The following is a 27,062-nucleotide window of genomic DNA, read 5'->3' on the forward strand; positions in this document are numbered from 1 at the left end:
TGTGTAGTACTCCATTGTGTAACTGTAACACATTTTCTGTATCCATTCCTCTGTTGAGAGTCATCTGGGTTCTTTCCAGCTTCTGGCTATTATAAATAAGGCTGCTATGAACATAGTGGAGCATGTGTCCTTCCTACTCGTTGGGGCATCTTCTGGATATATGCCCAGAAGAGGTATTGCTGGATCTTCTGGTAGTATTATGTCCAATTTTCTGAGAAACTGCCAGACTGATTTCCAGAGTGGTTGTACAAGCCTGCAATCCCACCAACAATGGAGGAGTGTTACCCTTTCTCCACATACTCGCCAGCATCTGCTGTCACCTGAATTTTTCATCTTAGCCATTCTGACTGGTGTGAAGGTGGAATCTCAGGATTGTTTTGATTTGCATTTCCCTGATGATTAAGGATGTTGAACATTTTTTCAGGTGCTTCTCTGCCATTCAGTATTCCTCAGGTGAGAAATCTTTTTTTTTTTTAAGTTTTACCTATTTTTATTCAACATGAAACAGAACAACAGTTGTTCAGAAAACAAAACAAAAACAGATACGAATTGACACATGGAAAGACTGGTGCATCAAACACAGACAATACAGAGCGGGTAGAGAACGTGATGTAACCAGAATTATGGATGTCTCCTGTACGGGCCAAAAAGAAAGCAGTACATCTCCAAATTTCCTTCTGTTCCTGGGAGAGCTCCAAAATCCTTTTTTCGTCTCTCTTGGTCTCTCTTTCTCATGTCATTTGTATATCTAGCATCTCCCACCCACCACCCCCTTTTGTATTTTACACTTTTTATTTGATTTTATTATTTTAAGCTTTTAAAAGAATGTAATTTTTGTTTGAGTTGCCTTATTCTGTGCTCTAGTTCGTATTCATGTCTGCCTTTGATTTTATTATTTCTTACTATAACTTTTGTTTTTATTTTTTTCAAGGACATAAAGAGCAACCTTAGATTATATATTTCAGAATTTTATGATACTTCTTTTTCTTTTTTTTCTTTTTCATTTTTATTAGGTATTTAGCTCATTTACATTTCCAATGCTTTACCAAAAGTCCCCCATAGCCACCCACCCCCACTCCCCTACCCATCCACTCCCCATTTTTGGCCCTGGCGTTCCCCTGTACTGGGGCATATTCTTTTTACAGTTCTGAGCCCCATTTTTTAGTGGGGTTATTTGATTATATGGAGTCTAACTTCTTGAGTTCTTTATATATATTGGATATTAGTCCCCTTACCGATTTGGGATAGGTAAACATCCTTTCCCAATCTGTTTGTGGTCTTTTTGTCATATTGAAGGCATCTTTTGCCTTGCAGAAGCTTTGCAATTTTATGAGGTCCCATTTACCGATTCTCGAACTTACAGCACAAGCCATTGCTGTTCTATTCAGGAATTTTTCCCCTGTACCCATATCTTTGAGGCTTTTCCCAAATTTCTCCTCTATTAGTATCAGTGTCTATGGTTTTATGTGGAGTTCTTTAATCCAATTAGATTTGACCTTAGTACAAGGAGATAAGAATGGATCAATTTGCAATCTTCTACATGATAACAGCCAGTTGTGCCAGTACCATTTGTTGAAAATGCTGACTTTTTTCCACTGGATGGTTTTAGATTGCTTGTCAAAGATCAAGTGACCATGTGTGTGTGTGTTTTTCTTTGGGTCTTCAATTCTCTTCCATTGGTCTACTTGTCTGTCACTATACCAGTACCTTGCAGTTTTTATCACAATTGCTCTATAGTACAGTTAGGTTGCACATGGTGATTCGACTAGATGTTCTTTTATCCTTGAGAAGAGTTTTTGCTATCCTAGGTTTTTTTGTTATTCCACATGAATCTGCTGATTGCTCTGTCTAATTCGTTGAAGAATTGAGTTGGAATTTTGATGGGGATTGCATTGAATCTGTAGATTGTTTTGGCAAGATAGCCATTTTTACTATATTGATCCTGTCGATCCATGAGCATGGGAGACCTTTCCATCTTCTGAGATCATCTTTAATTTCTTTCTTTAGAGGCATGAAGTTCTTGTCAGACAGATCTTTCACTTCCTTAGAGTCATGCCTAGGTATTTTATATTATTTGTGGCTATTGAGAAGGGTGTTTTTTCCCTAATTTCTTTCTCAGCCTGTTTGTCCTTTGTGAAGAGAAAGGCCATTGACTTGTTTGAGTTAATTTTATATCGAGCTACTTCACTGAAGCTATTTATCAGGCTTAGGGGTTCTCTGGTGAAATTTTTAGGGTCCCATATACATATTATCATATCATCTGCAAAAAGTGATATTTTGACTTCTTCCTTTCCAATTTCTATCCCCTTGATCTCTTTTTGTTGTCTAATTGCTCTGGCTAGGATTTAAATACAATGTTGAATAGGTAGGCAGAGTGTGGACAGCCTTGTCTAGTCACTGTTTTTAGTGGGATTGCTTCAAACTTTTCAGCATTTACTTTGATGCTGGCTACTGGTTTGCTGCAGATTGCTTTTATCATGTTTAGGTATGGACCTTGAATTCCTGATCTTTCCAAGTCTTTTATCATGAATGGGTGTTGGATTTTGGCAAATGCGTTCGCAGCTTCTAACAAGATGATCATGTGGTTTTTGTCTTTGAGTTTGTTATATACTGGATTATGTTGATGGATATATTGAACCATCCCTGCATCCCTGGGATGAAACCTACTTGGTCAGGATGGATGATTGTTTTGATGTGTCCTTGGATTTTGTTAGCAAGAACTTTATTTAGGATTTTTGCATCAATATTCATAAGTGATATTGGTCTGAAGTTCTCTATCTTTGTGGGGTCTTTTTGTTGTTTAGGTATCAGAGTAATTGTGGCTTCATAGAATGAGTTGGGTAGAGTACCTTCTGTTTCTATTTTGTGGAATAGTTTGTGCAGAAGTGGGAGTAGATCTTCTTTGAAGATCTGATAGAACTCTGCACTAAACCCATCTCGTCCTGGGCTTTTTTTGGTTGGGACACTATTAATGACTGCTTTTATTTCTTTGGGGGATATCGGGCTGTTTAGATCATTAACCTGATCTTGATTCAACTTTGGTACCTGGTATCTGTCTAGACACTTCTCCATTTCATCCAGGTTCTCCAGTTTTGTTGAGTATTGCCTTTTGTAGAAGGAACTGATGGTTTTTTTGGATTTCTTCAGGATCTGTTGTTATGTCTCCCTTTTCATTTCAGATTTTATTAATTAGAATGCTTTCCCTGTGCCCTCTAGTGAGTCTGGCTAAGGGTTTGTCTATCTTGTTGATTTTCTCAAAGAACCAGCTCCTCGATTGGTTGATTCTCTGAATAGTTCTCTTGTTTCCACTTTGTTGATTTTGCCCCTGAGTTTGATTATTTCCTGCCATCTACTCCTCTTGGGTGAATTTGCTTCCTTTTGTTCTAGAGCTTTTATGTGTGTTGTCAACCTGCTCATGTATGCTCGCTCTACTTTCCTTTTGGAGGCACTCAGAGCTATGAGTTTTCCTCTTAGAAATGCTTTCATTGTGTCCCATAAGTTTAGGTATGAGGTGGCTTCATTTTCATTGAACTCTAAGAAGTCCTTAATTTCTTTCTTTATTCCTTCCTTAACCAAGATATCATTGAGAAGAGTGTTGTTCAGTTTCCACGTGAATGTTGGCTTTCTATTATTTACTCTGTTATTGAAGATCAGCCATAGTGCATGGTGATCTGATAGGATGCATGGGACAATTTCAATATGTTTGTATCTGTTGAGGCCTGTTTTGTGATCTATTATGTGGTCAATTTCAGTGAAGGTACCATGAGGTGCTGAGAAGAAGGTATATCCTTTTGTTTTAGGATAAAATGTTCTGTAGATATCTGTCAGATACATTTGTTTCATAACTTCTGTTACTTTCAATGTGTCCATGTTTACGTTCTGTTTCCTTGATCTGTCCATTGGTGAAAGTAGTGTGTTGAAGTCTCACACTATTATTGTGTGAGGTTCAATGTGTGCTTTGAGCTTTACTAAAGTTTCTTTAATGAATGTGGCTGCCCTTGTATTTGGAGCATAGATATTCAGAATTGATAGTTCCTCTTGGAGGATTTTAACTTTCATGAAGATGATGTGACCCTCCTTGTCTTTTTTTATGACTTTGGGTTGTAAGTCAATCTTATCAGATGTTAGGATGGCTACTCCAGGTTTTTTCTTCATACCATTTGCTTGGGAAATTGTTTTCCAGCCTTTCATTCTGAGGTAGTGTCTATCTTTTTCTCTGAGATGAGTTTCCTGTAAGCAGCAAAATGTTGGGTCTTGTTTGTGTAGCCAGTTTGTTAGTCTATATCTTTTTATTGGGGAGTTGAGACCATTGAAATTAAGAGATATTAAGGAAAAGTAATTGTTGGTTCCTCTTATTTTTGTTGTTAAAGTTGACATTCTGTTTTTGTGGCTGTCTTCTTTTAGGTTTGTTGAGGGATTACCTTCTTGTTTTTTCTAGGGCAAGGTTCCCTTCATTGTATATTTTTTTTTCTGTTATTATCCTTTGAAGGGCTGGATTTGTGGAAAGGTAATATGTGAATTTGTTTTTGTCATGGAATACTTTTGTTTCTCCATCTATGGTAATGGAGTGTTTGGCTGGGTATGGTAGCCATGGCTGTAATTTGTGTTCTCTTAGTGTCTGTATAACATCTGTCCAGGATCTTCTGGCTTTCATAGTCTCTGGTGAAAAATCTGGTGTAATTCTGATTGACTTGCCTTTATAATTTACTTGACCTTTTTCCCTTACTGCTTTTAGTATTCTATCTTTATTTAGTGCATTTGTTGTTCTGATTATTATGTGTAGGGAGGAATTTCTTTTCTGGTCCAGTCTATTTGGAGTTCTGTAGGCTTCTTGTATGTTCATGGGCTTCTCTTTCTTTAGATTTGGGAAGTTTTCTTCAATAATTTTGACGAAGATATTTGCTGGTCCTTTGAGATGAAAATCTTCTTTCATATCCACCCCTATTATCTGTAGGTTTGTTCTTCTCATTGTGTCCTCGATTTCCTGGATACTTTGAGTTAGGATCTTTTTGCATTTTCCATTTTCTTTGATTGTTGTGCTGATGTTCTCTATGGGATCTTCTGAACCTGAGATTCACTCTTCCTTGTCTTGTATTCTGTTGCTGATGCTCAAATCTATGGTTCCAGATTACTTTCCTAGGTTTTCTATCTTCAGTGTTGCCTCACTTTGAGTTTTCTTTATTATATCTACTTCCCTTTTTAGGTCTAGTATGGTTTTGTTCATTTCCATCACCTGTTTGGATGTGTTTTCCTGTTTTTCTTTAAGGACTTTAACTCTTTAGTAGTGTTCTCCTGTATTTCTTTAAGTGAGTTATTAAAGTCCTTCTTGATGTCCTCTACCATCATCATGAGATATGCTTTTAAATCTGGGTCTAGGTTTTCGGGTGTGTTGGGGTGCCCTGGACTAGGCGAAGTGGGAGTGCTGGGTTCTGATGATGGTGAGTGGTCTTGGTTCCTGTTAGTAAGATTCCTATGTTTACCTTTCACCATTTGGTAATCTCTGGAGTTAGTTGTTATAGTTGACTCTGTTTAGAGATTGTTCTGGTGATTCTGTTACCGTCTATCAGCAGACCTGGGAGACAGACTCTCTCCTCTGAATTTCAGTGCTCAGAGCTCTCTCTGCTATGAAGCTCTCCTCTTACAGGGAAGGTGCACAGATTATCTTGTGTTTGGACCTCCTCCTGGCTGAAGAAGTGGGCCCAAAACAGGACCTTTTCCAGAAGCTGTGTTGCTTGGCAGGTCCCAGAAGCTGTCAGCTTCTGTGGTGCACACTCTGAACTGTGCAGACTTAGTTCCTAAGTTCGGTGGTGTCCCAGAACCAAGGTTGCACCTGCTGCTCCTGAGTCTGAGGCCTTCCGAACCAGGCAGATACCTGTCCTTTTGTCGGGATGGTGGCTGGCTCTCTGTGGCCCGAAAAGGGTGCTGCCTCAGCGGTTCTGTGGCTCCGCCTGTCCCAGAAGCTGTCTGGTTCTGTGGGGCACCTTCTCATCTGTTCAGATTAATTTTCTAAGTTCTGCATAGTCCCTGAACCTCCGCTATTATAATTAAGGCTGCTGTGTAAACACTGAGGGTTTACTTATGATATGGTAGGGCATTTTGGGGTATATGCCCAGAAGTTGTATATATAAATATTCAGATAGACTTATTTCCAATTTTATGAAGAAATGCCAGAATATTTTCCAGATTATGGAATCTGGAAAACTCTTTGCAATCCCACTAGCAAAGATAAAGTGTTCTTTTTATCTACATTTGCTCTAGCAGCTATTTTCACCTGACATTTTGGTCTCAACCATTCTGATTGGTTTAGGATGGAATCTCAGTTTGGTTTTGATTTGTATTTCACTATAAATAAGGATGTTGAACATTTCTTTAGGTGCTTATCAGGCTTTTGAGATTCCTAAATTGAGAATCTTGTTTAGCTCTAGAGCTCATTTTTTCGTTAGGGTGTTTTTTTTTTTTTTTTTTTTTTGGAGTCTAACTTCTTGAATTCTTTGTATATTTTGAGTATTAGCCCTCGATCAGATGTAGGGTTAGTAAAGATCTTTTCTCCATTACTAGGTTGCCATTTTGTCCTATTGACAGTGTCCTTTGCCTTACAGAACCTTTTCAGTTTCAGGAGGTCCCATTTGTTAATTGACCAAGATATGCTTTCAGACAGGAACATGGCATGACTGTCCTAAAAGAGGCTATGCCATCAAATGACTGAGACAGATGCAGATATTTACAGCCAACCATTGGTCTAAACCCAGGAACCCCTATGGAAGAGTTTGAGCAAAGACTGAGGGAACTGAAGGGAATTGCAACCCTATAGGAAGAATAACACCATGAAAAAAAATACATTTCCCAGAATTCTCAGGTACTAAGCCACCAACCAAAAAGCATGCATGTACTAGTCCATAACCCCTACTACACATATGTAGCAGAGGATTGCATTGTCTGGCCTCAGTGCGATGAGGGTGTGTGCTTGTCCTGTGGAAGCATTATATCCCCAGAAAAGGGGAATTCTAGAGAGGTGGGTGGGAGAGTAAACTTTTAGAGAGATGAGGGAAGTGTGGTAGGGGCCTCATGGAGGGAGTATGCTAAAGGGGATCACATTTGAAATATAAATAAATAAAATAATTAGTAAAATGGATAGTTTGACATAGTTTGAATATCTTCAAAACAGGAGCATGAAAATAATTGGATATAGGAAGATAAATTTAATTTTAGAGATTTTAGGTATGGTAGTCAAAATTCTTTAAAGATTCTTTAAAACTGAAATAATTATGTGTGTGTGTGGTGTGTGTGTGTGTGTGTGTGTTTGTGTTTGTGTGTGTGTGTGTGTGTGTGTGTGTGTGTGTGTGTGTGTGTGTGTGTGTGTGTGTGTGTGTGTGTGTAGAGGGATTTATACACTGTGGTCTAGCCCAGGTATTTAAAAATAGATGTCTATAGAAAGAAAGTCAAGGAATCCAATAGATCTCCTGTCCACAAGACTGAATTTCCCAGATGTTCTTCAGTGTATGTTGGACTCCCAAAGAAATATACTCTAAAACCTTCAAAAGAACAAGCATACCTGTGAGAATGAAGATAAGCAGGCAAAAACCAAAGGGGTCTTCTATGTGCTTTACATAGGCTAGCACAAGAATATGTGTCCCAGAGTTAAGATAAGTTTTTAGACCTCAAATGAGGCAATGAACCAAAAATCACTTATATCCAGTGCTTTTCACTTTTAGTTAATTCAATATTCAGTAAAGTTAACAGTAGAAGTCATAGAAGTAATATGCCTGGCAACCTATCTCCTATATAACAACCAATTAGACAAGTGATAAAATTCATACAAATAAGCTTTATTCAATAATAAAATATTGTGAAGACAAACAAGAGAATAGGTGTTGCAAAGTCTGTCTTACAGTTTAAACACAGTGTACACGTTTAAACAGGAGGTGGTATATTTATGCCCACCACTGACATGTTAACTTAGTGCCTGTTCTATGGTTAAAGTTGTCCATTTAGTATGAAAATTTTACTCAGAAGCAATTTACGCCTCTAGCTGTCACCATAGCTTCAGTCTTATTATGATTTGAATATATAATATTTTGAGTAGGCTAATATATTTAAATAGTTTGTCTCCAGCTAGAGACAGTGTTTGGGAAAGTTATGGAACATTTAGGAATGTTTTTTACAAACATTTCACGTATTGTTCTATAATGAATATTAGCAAAAAATCCAATAGATCTAGAAAAGAAAGAAAAAGAAGCTCAAGTCTAAATGGATCAAGGAACTCCATATAAAACCAGAGACACTGAAACTTATAGAGAAGAAAGTGGATTAAAGCCATTAAGATATGGGCACAGGGGGAAAATTCTTGAACAGAAGAGCAATGGCTTGTGCTGTAAGATCAAGAATCCACAAACCGGACCTCAGAAAATTGCAAAGCTTCTGTAAGGCAAAAGACACTGTCAATAAGACAAATAGAACACCAATATATTGGGAAAGAATCTTTACCTATCCTAAATCATATATGAGACTAATATCCAATATATATAAAAAACTCAGGAAGATGAATTCCAAAAAATCAAATAACCCTATTAAAAATGGGGTATGGAGCTAAACAAAGAATTCTCAACAGAGGAATACAGAATGTATGAGAAGCAAAATGATGTTCAATATTCTTAATCATCAGAGAGATACAAATCAAAACACCCTTGAGATTCCATCCACCTCACACCAGTCAGAATGGCTAAGATCAAAAATTCAGGTGACAGTAGATGCTGGCGGGGATGTGGAGAAAGAGGAACACTCCTCCATTATTGGTGAGATTGCAAGCTGGTACAACCACTCTGGAAATCAGTGTGGTGGTTCCACAGAAAATTGGACATAGTAATACAGGACGATCCAGTAATACCTCTCCTGGGCATATACCCAGAAGATGTTCCAACTTGTAATAAAGACACATGCTCCACTATGTTCATAGCAGCCTAATTTATAATAGCCAGAAGCTGGAATCTCTCACATCCCAGGTCTCTGGTGCATTATAGGGCATCCTTGAAACATCCTATTTCCTTAGTTTGCCTATTTCCCTTATTTCTGCTGGCCCTCAAGGCTTCAGTCTTTTTCCCTTATCCAATACCAGATCAGAAACCATCCCCCACTCTACCCCTTTCCACTTTCCCTTCCATGTTCTTTCTTCCCTCCCAACTTGTGGTTGCTTTCTTCTCCCTCCCAATTAGGCCCGAGGCGACTTGACTTGGGTATGCCAGCTTGTTGAGCTCTTTGAGTTCTGTGGACTGTATATATCCTGTGTATTCTGTATTTTATTGTTGTTTGTTTGGTTTGGTTTTGTTTGGTTTTGGGTTTTTTGCTAATATCCATTTTTAATGAATACATACCATGAATGTTCTTTTGTGTCTGAGTTACCTCACTAACCATGGTATTTTCTGGTTCCATCTGTATGCCTATTAATCTCACGATGTCCTCATTTTTTTTTGTTTTGTTTTTTGTTTTTGTTTTTCTTGTTGTTGTTGTTTTTGTTGTTGTTGTTGGTGGTGGTGGTTTTGAATTTTTTTTTTATGTCCTCTTTCTTAACGGCTAAGTATGTTATGCTCTGGGTCCACAGGAAACCCAGATGAGCCCAAGAATTACAAACTCTACTGAAACTCACAAAAAAAATCTTATTTTCAAGTTCAACCTTGGTTTGCCCAACAGCATTCACTGATTGAATGCTGGCAAGTGACCCTGAATCCAAAAAACATTGGGCTTATATACAGTATAGGAATTGTGTAAATATGTACAGAAAAGGTGACTAGAAGGTGTAATAGTACTGAAGTGGGAGGGCGGTAATGAGTGTCTGTTCAAGGACTAACTTTATGGCCAGTTTTATCTGTCTGTGACCTGACATCTGTTTACCTTTTACTTTTTTCATGGTGTCCCTTGAGCTTGCTTTTTCTCTAAGGTCTCAAGGATAGGTACTTGGAGTTCTTTCCAGCAGGAGTTTTGGTTTTTGCAGACACAGAGGCAGAGAGAATGTGTCCTCACTTTGGGCCCTTTCTTTGTAACTCTAGGGGAGGAAGAGGCAGCCCAGTCTGCTGCAGGAGGATGCAGGACAGAAACCACCTGTTTGCTATCTGCATAGCCGCAGGGGAAGGGGGAAGGGGGAAAGGAGGATGGGAGCCTCTGTCTGTACAACACTGAAGTCTCTCTAGTATTAGTAATCTGAGGGTTACAACATTCTCCCCTCTTTTTGGTGACGCTAGAGGCCAATCTTGGACTCTTTATAGGCCTAAATCATCTGTGCTAACTGGTTTATACTGGGACCTCATCACCATCAGTTGAATAGTCCATAATCTCTGCTTTATATACTGCAAAAGCTTTTTAATTATGCATGGCCCAAATTAGAGCAGCAACAAAAAAATTATAAGGGACCCTGTAATTGTGGAAATGAGAGTAGTTAACCATGGGGAATTATCAAATAGGGAATGATGCCAGATTTTGGAGTTTTCTTGTTCTCTTTGGCACCTCTCTATGCTTTCTCTAACCTTAGCTAGTAATTCTTTGATGCCAGAGTGATTTACATAAAACCAACTTTCTTTGAATACATCAACACACACGCCTCCCTGATGCAGGAACACAAAGTCTAACCCTTGTCTGTTCTGTTCAACTACCTCAGCCAGGGAATCTACATTTCACTCTAGGTGTGCAATCGATTTTTCTAAGCATTGGCTATCTTGATCTGTATCTAATTTAAGGCTGTATAGTTATTCTCTTACAATGTTAGGGCTGCTATCCCAGTGCCTGCACCAGGTAGCCCTGCTCCCAAAATTATAGCCAACGTTAGGGAAATAGTTTCTCTCTTCTGTCTTTTGAGGTCTCCCCCAACATGCCCTATTAGGTTCTTCAGCACTATTTCCTCTGAATAATAGGTTATGAATGGCACCAATTGGACTAGAATAGAGAACTCCTTTGCAGTAGGGGAATTAAGAACCTCTCCATGCACACACAGAGTCCACCCTATTGAACAGGCCCACCAGGCCAGTTCCGCGGAAATAACCCGTTTGGAATGCACCATAGGGGTATTTTGGTTACAAATATGTTGATGTGAAAAGGGAACTTTTCCCAGAAAGGTCCCCTGTCCTGATATGGTCTGTATGGTTAAGTTCTTCTCTTGGGACCATATGCATGCAGTGTCTCTCTCTGACTCTTTATATTTAGACATAAATCCAACATCTTCATAAAAAGGGTTTATGGCATAATAACACAGCCAGCAGAAGATGGTTAGCTCTGGTTGGGAACTGGTCAAAATCTGAAAGGTTTTTAGCATCATTGACCAGAGCAGATCTACGGGGGCGGGGAGCCTGCTTGGGAAGGAATGGGAGGTCAACAAACACTGGTTTGAGAACAGACTTTGGCATAGGTTTTTCAGGACAAGACATCTCGGTATAGGTTTAGTGTTTGCCAGAATTCGGTTTGGTCCTACAGTCACATTCAGGGGGTTTACTATTGGTTTTATCAGGAGCCTAATTGTGAAAATGAGTTTGATGTTTTTCCCCCCAATAATATAAAATCGGAGGCCCCAAGGTTTCCCAGTTTCCCAGCCCTTTTCCTTCTTTAATAGGCTAGTGAACTTAAGTTGAACTTCAGATTTCCTCCCCTGTCAGGTGACTGTGATAAAATCTTCCATTGATGCCTTCCATCCCGATGTTTCACAACCACAAAAAGCATAATAGAATTGTTCTGGTTCCCCATATGCCACAGTTCTCTTTTCCTCAGACATATAAAAACATCTCCCTAAGTCTACTTAGTGTATGAATGTTGTAAAATCTGTTGGTTGTCAGGCCATGAGTTATCAGCCAGCCGGCACAGATCAAACGTTAAATATGGAAACCATGACATCCCAAGTGGCTTTTCTTTATTAGCCAGTTGGGCCCAGTAACCCATTTCAGGATTCTCAATTGTCCTAGTCAAGTCATAAGGGTGCTGCGGGTTTTTGATCTCTGAATGGAGACATGGACTGGGAACAGCAGCACATGCAGTCAGTAAAAACAGCAATCTTAGGACCTAGTTAATTTTAACATGAAGGGATGAATAGAACTCCAGCTCTTTTAATATTATGAAAAGTGATCATTGCAGAAAACAAGGATGAACCAGTTTTTTTTTCCATTTTTTATTAGGTATTTCGCTCATTTACATTTGCAATGCTATACCAAAAGTCCCCCATAGCCACCCACCCCCTCTCCCCTACCCACCCACTCCCCTTTTATGGCCCTGGCGTTCCCCTGTACTGGGGCATATAAAGTTTGCGTGTCCAATGGGCCTCTCTTTCCAGTGATGGCCGACTAGGCCATCTTTTGATGCATATGCGGCTAGAGTCAAGAGCTCCGGGGTACTGGTTAGTTCATAATGTTGTTCCACCTATAGGGTTGCAGATCCCTTTAGCTTCTTTGGTACTTTCTCTAGCTCCTTCATTGGGGGCCATGTGATCCATCCAATAGCCGACTGTGAGCATCCACTTCTATGTTTGCTAGGCCCAGGCATACTCTGACAAGAGACAGCTATATCAGGGTCCTTTCAGCATAATCTTGCTAGTGTATGCAATGGTGTCAGCATTTGGAAGCTGATTATGGGATGGATCCCCGGATATGGTAGTGTCTACATGGTCCATCCTTTTATCTCAACTCCAAACTTTGTCTCTGTAACTCCTTCCAAGGGTGTTTTGCTCCCACTTCTAAGGAGGGGCATAGTGTTCACACTTCAGTCTTCATTTTTCTTGAGTTTCATGTGTTTAGGAAATTGTATCTTATATCTTGGGTATCTTAGGTTTTGGGCTAATATCCACTTATCAGTGAGTACATATTGTGTGAGTTCCTTTGTGAATGTGTTACCTCACTCAGGATGATGCCCTCCAGGTCCATCCATTTGGCCAGGAATTTCATAAATTCATTCTTTTTAATAGCTGAGTAGTACTCCATTGTGTAGATGTACCACATCTTCTGTATCCATTCCTCTGTTGAGGGGCATCTGGGTTCCTTCCAGCTTCTGGCTATTATAAATAAGGCTGCTATGAACATAGTGGAGCATGTGTCCTTCTTACCAGTTGGGGCATCTTCTGGATATATGCCCAGGAGAGGTATTGCTGGATCCTCCGGTAGTACTATATCCAGTTTTCTGAGGAACCGCCAGACTGATCTCCAGAGTGGTTGTACAAGCCTGCAATCCCACCAACAATGGAGGAGTGTTCCTCTTTCTCCACATCCACGCCAGCATCTGCTGTCACCTGAATTTTTGATCTTAGCCATTCTGACTGGTGTGAGGTGGAATCTCAGGGTTGTTTTGATTTGCATTTCCCTGATGATTAAGGATGTTGAGCATTTTTTCAGGTGCTTCTCTGCCATTCGGTATTCCTCAGGTGAGAATTCTTTGTTCAGTTCTGAGCCCCATTTTTTAATGGGGTTATTTGATTTTCTGAAGTCCACCTTCTTGAGTTCTTTATATACGTTGGATATTAGTCCCCTATCAGATTTAGGATAGGTAAAGATCCTTTCCCAATCTGTTGGTGGTCTTTTTCTCCTGTTGACGGTGTCTTTTGCCTTGCAGAAACTTTGGAGTTTCATTAGGTCCCATTTGTCAATTCTCGATCTTACAGAGCAAGCCATTGCTGTTCTGTTCAGGAATCTTTCCCCTGTACCCATATCTTCAAGGCTTTTCCCCACTTTCTCCTCTATAAGTTTCAGTGTCTCTGGTTTTATGTGAAGTTCCTTGATCCACTTAGATTTGACCTTAGTACAAGGAGATAAGTATGGATCGATTCGCATTCTTCTACATGATAACAACCAGTTGTGCCAGCACCAATTGTTGAAAATGCTGTCTTTCTTCCACTGGATGGTTTTAGCTCCCTTGTCGAAGATCAAGTGACCATAGGTGTGTGGGTTCATTTCTGGGTCTTCAATTCTATTCCATTGGTCTACTTGTCTGTCTCTATACCAGTACCATGCAGTTTTTATCACAATTGCCCTGTAGTAAAGCTTTAGGTCAGGCATGGTGATTCCACCAGAGGTTCTTTTATCCTTGAGAAGAGTTTTTGCTATCCTAGGTTTTTTGTTATTCCAGATGAATTTGCAAATTGCTCCTTCTAATTCGTTGAAGAATTGAGTTGGAATTTTGATGGGGATTGCATTGAATCTGTAGATTGCTTTTGGCAAGATAGCCATTTTTACAATGTTGATCCTGCCAATCCATGAGCATGGGAGATCTTTCCATCTTCTGAGATCTTCTTTAATTTCTTTCTTCAGAGACTTGAAGTTTTTATCATACAGATCTTTTACTTCCTTAGTTAGAGTCACGCCGAGATATTTTATATTATTTGTGACTATTGAGAAGGGTGTTGTTTACCTAATTTCTTTCTCAGCCTGTTTATTCTTTGTGTAGAGAAAGGCCATTGACTTGTTTGAGTTAATTTTATATCCAGCTACTTCACCGAAGCTGTTTATCAGGTTTAGGAGTTCTCTGGTGGAATTTTTAGGGTCACTTATATATACTATCATATCATCTGCAAAAAGTGATATTTTGACTTCCTCCTTTCCAATTTGTATCCCCTTGATCTCCTTTTGTTGTCGAATTGCTCTGGCTAATACTTCAAGTACTATGTTGAAAAGGTAGGGAGAAAGTGGGCAGCCTTGTCTAGTCCCTGATTTTAGTGGGATTGCTTCCAGCTTCTCTCCATTTACTTTGATGTTGGCTACTGGTTTGCTGTAGATTGCTTTTATTATGTTTAGGTATGGGCCTTGAATTCCTGATCTTTCCAAAACTTTTATCATGAATGGGTGTTGGATCTTGTCAAATGCTTTTTCTGCATCTAACGAGATGATCATGTGGTTTTTGTCTTTGAGTTTGTTTATATAATGGATTACATTGATGGATTTTCGTATATTAAACCATCCCTGCATCCCTGGAATAAAACCTACTTGGTCAGGATGGATGATTTCTTTAATGTGTTCTTGGATTCGGTTAGCGAGAATTTTATTAAGGATTTTTGCATCGATATTCATAAGAGAAATTGGTCTGAAGTTCTCTATCTTTGTTGGATCTTTCTGTGGTTTAGGTATCAGAGTAATAGTGGCTTCATAAAATGAGTTGGGTAGAGTACCTTCTACTTCTATCTTGTGAAATAGTTTGTGCAGAACTGGAATTAGATCTTCTTTGAAGGTCTGATAGAACTCTGCACTAAACCCATCTGGTCCTGGGCTTTTTTTGGTTGGGAGACTATTAATAACTGCTTCTATTTCTTTAGGGGATATGGGACTGTTTAGAAGTTCAACTTGATCCTGATTCAACTTTGGTACCTGGTATCTGTCCAGAAATTTGTCCATTTCGTCCAGGTTTTCCAGTTTTGTTGAGTATAAGCTTTTGTAGAAGGATCTGATGGTGTTTTGGATTTCTTCAGGATCTGTTGTTATGTCTCCCTTTTTATTTCTGATTTTGTTGATTAGGATTTTGTCCCTTTGCCCTCTAGTGAGTCTAGCTAAGGGTTTATCTATCTTGTTGATTTTCTCAAAGAACCAACTCCTCGTTTGGTTAATTCTTTGAATAGTTCTTCTTGTTTCCACTTGGTTAATTTCACCCCTGAGTTTGATTATTTCCTGCCGTCTACTCCTCTTGGGTGAATTTGCTTCCTTTTTTTCTAGAGCTTTTAGATGTGTTGTCAAGCTGCTAGTATGTGCTCTCTCCCGTTTCTTCTTGGAGGTACTCAGAGCTATGAGTTTCCCTCTTAGAAATGCTTTCATTGTGTCCCAAAGGTTTGGGTACGTTGTGGCTTCATTTTCATTAAACTCTAAAAAGTCTTTAATTTCTTTCTTTATTCCTTCCTTGACCAAGGTATCATTGAGAAGAGTGTTGTTCAGTTTCCACGTGAATGTTGGCTTTCCATTCTTAATGTTGTTATTGAAGATCAGTCTTAGGCCATGGTGGTCTGATAGGATACATGGGACAATTTCAATATTTTTGTATCTGTTGAGGCTTATTTTGTGACCAATTATATGGTCAATTTTGGAGCAGGTCCCGTGAGGTGCTGAGAAGAAGGTATATCCTTTTGTTTTAGGATTAAATATTCTGTAGATATCTGTCAGGTCCATTTGTTTCATAACTTCTGTTAGTTTCACTGTGTCCCTGTTTAGTTTCTGTTTCCACGATCTGTCCATTGGTGAAAGTGGTGTGTTGAGGTCTCCCACTATTATTGTGTGAGGTGCAATGTGTGCTTTGAGCTTTACTAAAGTGTCTTTAATGAATGTGGCTGCCCTTGCATTTGGAGCGTAGATATTCAGAATTGAGAGTTCCTCTTGGAGGATTTTACCTTTGATGAGTATGAAGTGTCCCTCCTTGTCTTTTTTGATAACTTTGGGTTGGAAGTCGATTTTATCCGATATTAGAATGGCTACTCCAGCCTGTTTCTTCAGACCATTTGCTTGGAAAATTGTTTTCCAGCCTTTCACTCTGAGGTAGTGTCTGTCTTTTTCCCTGAGATGGGTTTCCTGTAAGCAGCAGAATTTTGGGTCCTGTTTGTGTAGCCAGTCTGTTAGTCTATGTCTTTTTATTGGGGAATTGAGTCCATTGATATTAAGAGATATTAAGGAAAGGTAATTGTTGCTTCCTGTTATTTTTGTTGTTAAAGTTGGCATTCTGTTCTTGTGGCTGTCTTCTTTTAGGTTTGTTGATGGATTATCTTCTTGTTTTTTCTAGGGCGTTTTTCCCGTCCTTGTATTGTTTTTTTTCTGTTATTATCCTTTGAAGGGCTGGATTCGTGGAGAGATAATGGGTGAATTTAGTTTTGTCGTGGAATACTCTGGTTTCTCCATCTATGGTAATTGAGAGTTTGGCTGGGTATAGTAGCCTGGGCTGGCATTTATGTTCTCTTAGTGTCTGTATAACATCTGACCAGGCTCTTCTGGCTTTCATAGTCTCTGGTGAAAAATCTGGTGTAATTCTGATAGGCTTGCCTTTATATGTTACTTGACCTTTTTCCCTTGCTGCTTTTAGTATTCTATCTTTATTTAGTGCATTTGGTTTTCTGATTATTATGTGTCGGGAGGAATTTCTTTTCTGGTCCAGTCTATTTGGAGTTCTGTAGGCTTCTTGTATGTTCATGGGCATCTCTTTCTTTAGATTTGGGAAGTTTTCTTCAATAATTTTGTTGAAGATGTTTGCTGGTCCTTTGAGTTGAAAATCTTCATTCTCATCCACTCCTATTATCCGTAGGTTTGGTCTTCTCATTGTGTCCTGGATTTCCTGGATGTTTTGAGTTAGGATCTTTTTGCATTTTCCATTTTCTTTGTTTGTTGTGCCGATGTTCTCTATGGAGTCTTCTGCACCTGAGATTCTCTCTTCCATCTCTTGTATTCTGTTGCTGATGCTGGCATCTATGGTTCCAGATTTCTTTCCTAGGGTTTCTATCTCCAGCGTCGCCTCACTTTGGGTTTTCTTTATTGTGTCTACTTCCCTTTTTAGGTCTAGTATGGTTTTGTTCATTTCCATCACCTGTTTGGATGTGTTTTCCTGTTTTTCTATAAGGACTTCTACCTGTTTGGTTGTGTTTTCCTGTTTTTCTTTAAGGACTTGTAACTCTTTAGCAGTGTTTTCCTGTTTTTCTTTAAGGACTTGTAACTCTTTAGCAGTGTTCTCCTGTATTTCTTTAAGTGAGTTGTTGAATTCCTTCTTTATGTCCTCTACCATCATCATGAGATATGCTTTTAAATCCAGGTCTACCTTTTCAGGTGTGTTAGGGTGTCCTGGATTGGGCGAAGTGGGCGTTCTGGGTTCTGATGATGGTGAGTGGTCCTGGCTTCTGTTAGTAGGATTCTTACGTTTACCTTTCGCCATCTGGCAATCTCTGGAGTTAGTTGTTATAGTTGTCTTTGTTAAAAGATTGTTCCTCTGTTGATTTTGTTACCCTCTATCAGCAGGCGTGGGAGACAAGCTCTCTTCTCTGAGTTTTCAGTGGTCAGAGCAGTCTCTGTAGGCAAGCTCTCCTCTCTCAGGGAAGGTGTACAGTTATCTGGTGTTTGGACCTCCTCCTGGCTGAAGGTGAAGGCCCAAAACAGGATCTTTCCCAGAAGCTGTGTTGCTTTGGCCAGGAAGGTGGCCAGTTGTCTGGAGTCGAAGATGTCGCAGCCTCAGAAGCTCTGTGGCTCTTGCCGGGAAGGTGGCTGGTTGTCTGGAGCTGAGGATGGTGCCGCCCCAGAATCTCTGCGACTCTCTCGCCCGTCCCAGAAACAGCTGGCACTCTGTATTCCACACGGTCACCCATGCAGCCTGCCCTCCGCGGAGTCCCGGAGCCAAGAAGGCTCCCGCCGGCGCCTGTGCCACAAACCTCTCAGGCCAGGCAGACCCCCGTGCTCTCACCAGGAAGGTGGCCGGCTGTCTGGAGCTGAAGATGGCGCCGCCCAGAAGCTCTGCGACTCTCTCGCCCGTCCCAGAAACAGCTGGCACTCTGTATTCCACACGGTCACCCGTGCAGCCTGCCCTCCGCGGAGTCCCGGAGCCAAGAAGGCTCCTGCCGGCGCCTGTGCCACAAACCTCTCAGGCCAGGCAGACCCCGTGCTCTCACCAGGAAGGTGGCCGGCTGTCTGGAGCTAAAGATGGCGCCGCCCAGAAGCTCTGCGACTCTCTCGCCCGTCCCAGAAACAGCTGGCACTCTGTATTCCACACGGTCACCCGTGCAGCCTGCCCTCCGCGGAGTCCCGGAGCCAAGAAGGCTCCCGCCGGCGCCTGTGCCACAAACCTCCGATGAACCAGTTTTGTGATACCTCAGTTCTAGGATTGTCATAGACTTAATAAAAAATGAAAATTTAGAACCAAATATGTGGAAACTAATGAGGGCAGGGGAAGGAGGGGTAGGGAGGATAGCCCACATCTGCCCAGAGTTCCTCCTATGCTCTGAGCAGTCAGACTTGGGAGAGCTGCTAACCCTCACGGCTCCTCTCCTGCCTTCCCATACCTGAATGTGTTCATTTTTTTTTCTCCCCCTCCCATCTCCCACCCAGTTCTCTCTCTCTCTCTCTCTCTCTCTCTCTCTCTCTCTCTCTCTCTCTCTCTCTCTGCCTCCTGTGAATTTTTTCTTCTCCCTTACAAGTGTGATTGAAGCATTCTCACTTGGACCCTTCTTGTTGTTAAGTTTCTTGAGTTCTGTGGATTGTATCCTAGGAAATCTGTACTTCTTTGGCTAATATCCTCTTATTACAGTTCATTTTACTTTGAGATTTTATTTGTATTCGAAACAAGAACAGTGTTACATTTATGATAAAAATGATAAAATGTTGAATAGATTCACAAAAAGAAATCTTAGTAATTTACTGTTTATTTACTATTACCTGGACGTTTTAATAATTATTATAGAGTATAAAATAAAATGTGAATGTGAGAAAGAAATTTAGAGAACGAATTGGAGGGTAAAGATGCAAGGTGTCAAATTTGGGTTTTGTTGTTATGAAGAGACACTATGTCCACAGTAATTCCTATAAAGCAAAGAACCTTGCTGGGGCTGACTTACAGTTTCAGAGGTTAATTTCATTATTGTCTTGCCGAGAAGCATGTTAGTTTTCAGGAAGATCTTTTGTTAGAGCCAGAGATGAAGCCAAGAGCTCCTAATCTTCCTCCACAGGCAGCAAAAAGAAGCTGTCTACACACTGGCCAGACATGAGCATATATGATCTCAAAACCTGCCTCTAGTGACAGCCTTCCTTGATTGAGCAGCAGAGTAGAGCTGGCCCTAGATTTGGGGCTTTCTGATCAGCTGCCTGGTGGGCATGGGCATGTGAAAACTGGTCCTGCCTCTTGTGTGCTGTGCAGTGGTTTGGACAAAGGAGAGTCCCCTTCCCTCTCTTTTGCCCTCACCACCGTTGGCAGGAGAGCTGTCCCTGATGGTTTCATGAGCCCAGGAATAATGTCCCAATCACCTCTTGCAGCACTTGGGAGAGTAGGCCATGCACCTCATCTGAGCAGCAGGGAGGAGCTGGCCCTGGCTTGGGGGGTTACTGGTGAGCATGCTCAGAGGGAGTGAGAACTAGAGACCTGGCTCCATTCCTTATCTGCTGTAGCACTGTAGAGTATGACCCCTCTACCTTGTCTGGGCAGCACAGTAAATCTGGCTTTGATGGCAGGGGCGCAAATGAGACAGCACTGAGGGTATGGTAGCATGAAAGTTGTTTCTGCCCCTTGTTGGCTGCAACTTTGGAAAGGGAAGCTTGGGAAGGGCAGAAAAGCTCTCCCAGATGGTGGTAGTGTGGCAGAGCTGGTGGTCTGATTAGCCAGATCCCTCTCAGGCCCATATCCTGAGGTTTGAATTGCCCCACCACAACATTGACCCCCATTGGTGAACTGCTGAAGTAGATTAAAATGACCACCCTACAGATCCCATACTACAGGATCTCCATGACAAAGGGCAACAACAGGATATCTGAGAGGAGTTACAGTTATGAATTAGTATTGATAGTATAGTAGAAGGCAGGGACCTCTTAAGACTCATTAAAATGAACAACTTGGAAACAAAGAAGTGTAAATAAAAGGGCAAACTTTGGGATATACACTGTGACATTACAAATTCCACAGTGAGATTCTTATTCTGTTGGGGTGGTTGCAATGGTGGAAGCAGGATACAAGGTGATGAGGAGATAAGTGGGACTGGGTGCATGATTTAAAACTCAGGAAGATCAAACAAAAAGTTTGAAAAAGAGTACCAACTTTTCAAACCATTATTCATTTCTATGTTAAAGGGAAAAAGTCAAACATACTCAAGTGTATATAACTATCTTCATAATATAAAAAAAAAATACTAACTTTTCTGACATCTAGGTTTCTACCCTAAAAACTGAACTAATATCTTATAACATGACATTTTGTGAGTTAACTGATATTTTATTTTGAAGAGTTATATGTAAGCTATATGTTTAGAAATAAGTTAGATACGTGCACATGTGTGTGCATGTGCATGTGTGTGCAGACACACACACACAAATACACATAAGCTTATACACATAATCCTGGATATATGATATATAAATCATGATTTTTTTTCTGTTCAGGAAATGAGCAACAAAACTGAATTTTTTAACATATTCTAATTTATTAATATTTTATTCTTCTTTCTCTTACAAAATCCACGGTGCAGATACCTATATCCCAGCTAATAGTTTTCTTGTAAATATCTAAAACAATTCTTGCTGGTGTGGTAGTTAATACTCATAGCTACAGCCATACTTGGAAGACTAAGACATGAGGCCTTTGAGTGAAAAAAACAGCCTAAGGTAATTGTTGAGATTCTGTTTCAAGACAGTAAAATATGCACAAATACTTCATTACTCAATATTTTAAATGTTAGCAAGATAAATATTTATGTTACTATTTTAATTTGTTTACATATGTGTGGTTCATAATAAGAATGTCAGTGTTCAAATACAATTTTCTTTACTGATTTTTATCTTGGCGTTTCAGTTTGCATAAACATTTTCAGAGTAGCAGAAGCCTTATGAAACAAAGGCTTGAAACATCTGTTATTTCTCCTAAATTATACGTCCCTACTGAATATTCATAAAAGGAAGGAATATCTCAAGCTTAATTATTTAATCTTCAATTTTTGTTTTAGATTAATTTTATATATGCAGAAACATTGTCAGGATAGAGTTCTCATATACCATTTATCTATTTTTTCTTTAATAGTAATACTTTAAATAACCATAGTACATTTCTGAAAGTAACATCACTACTATACTACTTGCTAATATATAATATTATGGGGATTTCAGTAGTCCTTTTTCAGTAATATCATTGATTTGCCTCATGACTTCATTATTTTACCTTAATGTACAGCAGCTTATATTCCAAGGAAGTCTTCAATTTTAGTTTTTACCTTGTTGTGATAAAATACTATGACATAAAGTGATTTATGGAAGATAGGGATTTTATTTTATTTTATGATTTATTTCTTTGCTTAATATTGAGGGATAGTTCACAATGGTAGGAGAGGCAGTGGGCAGGGATAGCAGCAAGGTGAGAGATCACATCTCCAGCCACATACAGAAAACAGAGAGGGAACTGGATGTGGGGAGATGTAATAAACTCTCAAAGCCTGTCTCTATTGGCATACTTCCTCCAGCAAGGCTTTAAGACATACAAGTTCCATAATCTTCTCAATCAGCACCACCTGGGATACTAATGTGTCTGAGGCTTTGGGGAAGCCAAGAATTCTTATATCTCAGAGTATGGAGGAGCCAATAGTTCATATATCTGAACATATGTGGGACAATTATTTTTCAAATATCACATCCTTTAAAATACATACCACTTCTAAATTATAATTTTATTCTTCTTTCCTTCCTTCCTTCCTTCCTTCCTTCTTTCCTTCTTTCCTTCTTTCAATTACTCAAGAAATATGAAGAATGTCTTTATGCCAGGATACAGCAAGAAAGTAAATCCATAGTCAGCTAAACTATATATAGACTAAACAAAAATAGATATAGACCTTTATGTTATGGGCTGTAGAGATGGTTCAACTGGTGAAGTGTTTCCTGCCAACCCTGACAGCCTGAGTTTGACTCTTATATCTGATATTGCAGAGAAATAAAAGTGACTTCTGATGTCATCTGACCTATACATGCACTCCATGGCATTTCTTCACAGGAATGTCTGTGTTCACATGCACACACACACACACACACACACACACACACACACACACACACACAAACACACATACACACACACACACACACCATCTCCACCTCCACCACCACCACCATACCACACCACACAACCGAGTGGGAGGGATGGAGGGAGAGATGAAGGAAAGGAGAGGGAGAGACAGAGACAGAGACAGACAGACAGAAACAGAGAAAGAGGAAGGGAGATAATACTTTATTATCTCTCTTTAAAAATATATTTAGTCTCAACAGGTTTTCCCGTCCCCTTTGTGGGAGTATTTTAGCTACTGCCATCCTTCTGGAGTCCTGGGAAGCTCTTGCTTTCTTAGCATCTGGGACTTTCTGTTTTTTACCAACAGTTCCTCATCCCCCAGTTGCTATACACCCCTGTTCAATGTCCTGACGCTCTGAACAACTCTCCTGTCTTCTCCCATGCCTGATTCTTCCCCTCTTTTTCTGCTCCCCCACTTCTCTTCTTCACAATTCCCTCCCATCATCTACGTCCCTTGAATATTTTGTTCCCCGTTTTAATTAGGATGGAAGCATCCACTCTTTGGTCTTACTTCCTCCTGAAATTCATGTAGTTTGTGAGTTGTATCGTGGTTATTCCACACTCTATGCCTAATGCTAGAGCGGTGAGGCAGGAGTGGGTAGGTGGTTGGGGGAGCACCCTCATAGAATCAGGGTAAGGGGAGATGGGATATAGGGGTTGTAGGTGGAAAACATGGAATGGAGATAACATTTGAAATGCAAATAAGTAAAGTGTTCAATTTAAATAAAGTATTTAGAAACAGTGTGAATAAGGATGGCCCCCATAAGGTTCATATATTTGAATAAGTACTGAATAACATTATTGAAAGAGTAAGCAGGTATGGCCTTGTTGGAATAAGTATGACCTTGTTGAAATGGGTATAACATTTTTGGAAGTATTGACACTGGGTATTATTTTGATATTTCAAAATGTCCATTACAAGACCAGAGTTTCTCTCTTCTTTCTATCTGAAGATTCTCTTGCTACTGCTCAATTAACATGTCTGTCTACATGCTACTGCACTCCCACCACAGTAAAAATGAACTAAATCTCTGAAACTGTAAGCAAGTCATGATTAAATGGTTTCATTTTACAATATTTTCCTGGTGATGGTATCTTGTATTAATAGAACACTTATTAAGCCATAGGATCTCACTACATAGCTCAAATTTCCTTGGAAAGTATGATTTTTCTTCATTAGCCTACTGAATACTGCAAATAAAAATTATGTCTTACCAATACTAGTTATTTTCCCCTATTGTAACAGACTAGCCTAAAGATCTAGTGTAGAAAATTATTTTCTCCACAAAAAATTTCGTTTTTTTTTAACAAATTCACTAACCATTACTATCTCTCATTTTAAATTCCATCTTAAAAATAATTTTCTAAATTATTTACTAATGTCAAAACTATCTTCCATTCACTTTCCTATTCTGTTAATTTTCTTATACTGTGTAATGCTTAAGACAAATATTCATGTATATTCTGATATGGTATAATTCAACATGTGAGGCATTAACCAAAGTGGAAAATGGTCCATGATCAAGCACTTACCTTTGCCAAACCTCTAATCATTAATAGGTCCTTATGATATCTTGTTGAAATTCATAGCTATCATAAAGCTCTAAAACTTGAAGAATTTTATTATTTGTCTGTGTTCACAAAAGAGTATCTAAAGAGATGTCTTAGTAGTTAACTGAGATTGTTATTGAATTTACAGCATCCATATTTTGTTCATACAACAACAATGTGGGCAATGGGTGTAGAGATATGATTCAAATTTAGAAGGGGATATTAGCAAGACTATTGTTAGAGTTTGCTGGTTTCAAATATAGCCAAATCCTGGGATGTATAACTCCAGAGGAGACTCCCCACCACAACCTTCCTGAACTGCTTGGTTCATAACGCTTTCTCTTCGCACCCTCACAAAGTTCAAATACACTCACAGAAAGACACACACATACAATGCATACATACATATATACATACATACACATAATACACCCTATTTCGGATAATAAAGGACACAAGATAAGGGCTTCTCAATGATCTCTCTGTTAAAATATAGTTCACTGCTAAAACATTTTATCACATAAGATATCTCATGGATATCTTCATTGTGGGAATAATCATATGTTATATTTTGCATTAATTTTAAATGCATCAATTCACACAATAAAATCAGACTTTTTTTATTTTTATTTTTAATTTTTATTTCATTTATTTACTTATTTACTTATTTACTTATTTACTTATTTACTTATTTATTTATTTATTTATTTATTTATTTATTTATTTATTTATTTATTTATTTATTTTGGTTTTGTGAGACAGAGTTTCACTCTATAGCCCTGGTTATCCTGGAACTCACTTTGTAGACCAGGCTGGCCTCAAACTCAGAAATCCACCTGCCTCTGCCTCCCATGTGCTGGGAATAAAGGTGTGCACAAACATGCCCAGAATAACATCAAACTATTTACTTAGTCTTCAATAACCTGCATGAAAAATGGAATGTAAAATAGTTATTAATGTTGTTTAGTGACAGTTAACATTTTAAATTAATCTAGTATTTACGGTACAGATGGGAAACATATTCTCAGACAATTAACATCATGTTACAAAAGATTTTATCTATAATTTCCAATAGAAGAACTTCTAGAAAACACATCTTGTCTTAAAAAAATACTATTCTTGAATTGCAGAGATGCTCAGTGGTTAGGAGTGATAGCCAGTACTCTTCCAGAGAAAACATTTGTTTCTCTACACATTCTTTGTAAGTTTAAATCATCCATGATTCCAGTTTCAGAGGGTCTGATCCATGTACCAGACGTGTATTCTGGTGGTGGGGAGCTCTTAGGAACTCTAGAAAGTCCCAGAGACTTGGGATGTTAGAGGCACCCGGAACTCGGTGGTGATCTTAGCCGAAATGCCCAAGAGTGGGGAGATGGAACCTGGAAAGACCACCTCCAGTTAATAGACAGGGCCCCTAGTGTCTCTAACAACAACTGACTGAGACACATGCAGATAATTACAGTTAATCATTGGACGCATACAGAAGAGTTAGAGAAAAGTTTGAAAGAATTGAAGAAGATGACAACCCCATAGGACTACCAAGAGTGTCAATTAACCCAAACTCCCAGGAAGATCTGAGAGACTAAGCCACCAGCCAAAGAGCATACGTGGGCTAGTCCATGGCCCCTGGCACATATGAAGCAGAGTACTGCTTTTTCCAGCCCAGTGTGAAATGATAGACTGAATCCTGGAGAGACTTGATGCATCAGGGATGCTGGTGTGGGATATGTTGAGGTGAGATGGGGTGGGTGGCTTGTGGAACACCCTCTCAGAAGAAATGGGGAAGAAGAATGGGTTGAAGAACTGTAGGAAGTGGGATTAGGAGGTGGGATATTTGGAATGTAAATAAATTAAAATAAAATACAAACTTACTGCAACATTAATAGCTAGTCAAGTCATTGCTTTCTTCATACTTGTGAGCAGTGTTGATGTTATGAAAATTTTAGAGAGAATATGATTTCATCAAATGCATCCGTGTCTCAAAGGAAGACATGCCAATTTTGGCATACTATTAATAACTACAAAGATAAGCTAACGTTTTAGTGTGGGCTTTAGACTGCTCATTGCCACATGCTATCAAATAGAATTTTATTAATAAATATTTCACTAAGTTTTGAAATTACACTTTTATTTAGCAAATGCTGTCTATTTTAATGTTTTGTGTGACTTTGAATCTTATGTTGACTTCCATCCCATTGTCACTATTTTTTCTACAGTCTCATGCAACACTAAACAAATGAGAAATTAAAATTTTCACATCCCTACTTTTAAAAAGGTTTTTGTTTCATAGCTCTTTTGGTCTTAATGTTGAAACTTTGATGGTTTTCTCTATATTAGTTTCTGGTTTTGCCAATAAAGCATATTAATTAGGTTTACTTACCCAATAGTTAACTTAATTTTTTTTCCATTTTTTATTAGGTATTTTTTTTTCCATTTTTTATTAGGTATTTAGCTCATTTACATTTCCAATGCTATACCAAAAGTCCCCCATACCCACCCACCCCCACTCCCCTACCTGCCCACTCCCCCTTTTTGGCCCTGGCGTTCCCCTGTTCTGGGGCATATAAAGTTTGTGTGTCCAATGGGCCTCTCTTTCCAGTGATGGCCGACTAGGCCATCTTTTGATACATATGCAGCTAGAGTCAAGAGCTCCGGGGTACTGGTTAGTTCATAATGTTGATCCACCTATAGGGTTGCAGATCCCTTTAGCTCCTTGGATACTTTCTCTAGCTCCTCCATTGGGAGCCCTGTGATCCATCCATTAGCTGACTGTGGGCATCCACTTCTGTGTTTGCTAGGCC

The sequence above is a fragment of the Mus musculus genome, chromosome Y (assembly GCF_000001635.26).
Source record: "Mus musculus strain C57BL/6J chromosome Y, GRCm38.p6 C57BL/6J".
In the NCBI taxonomy this organism is placed as follows: Eukaryota; Metazoa; Chordata; class Mammalia; order Rodentia; family Muridae; genus Mus; species Mus musculus.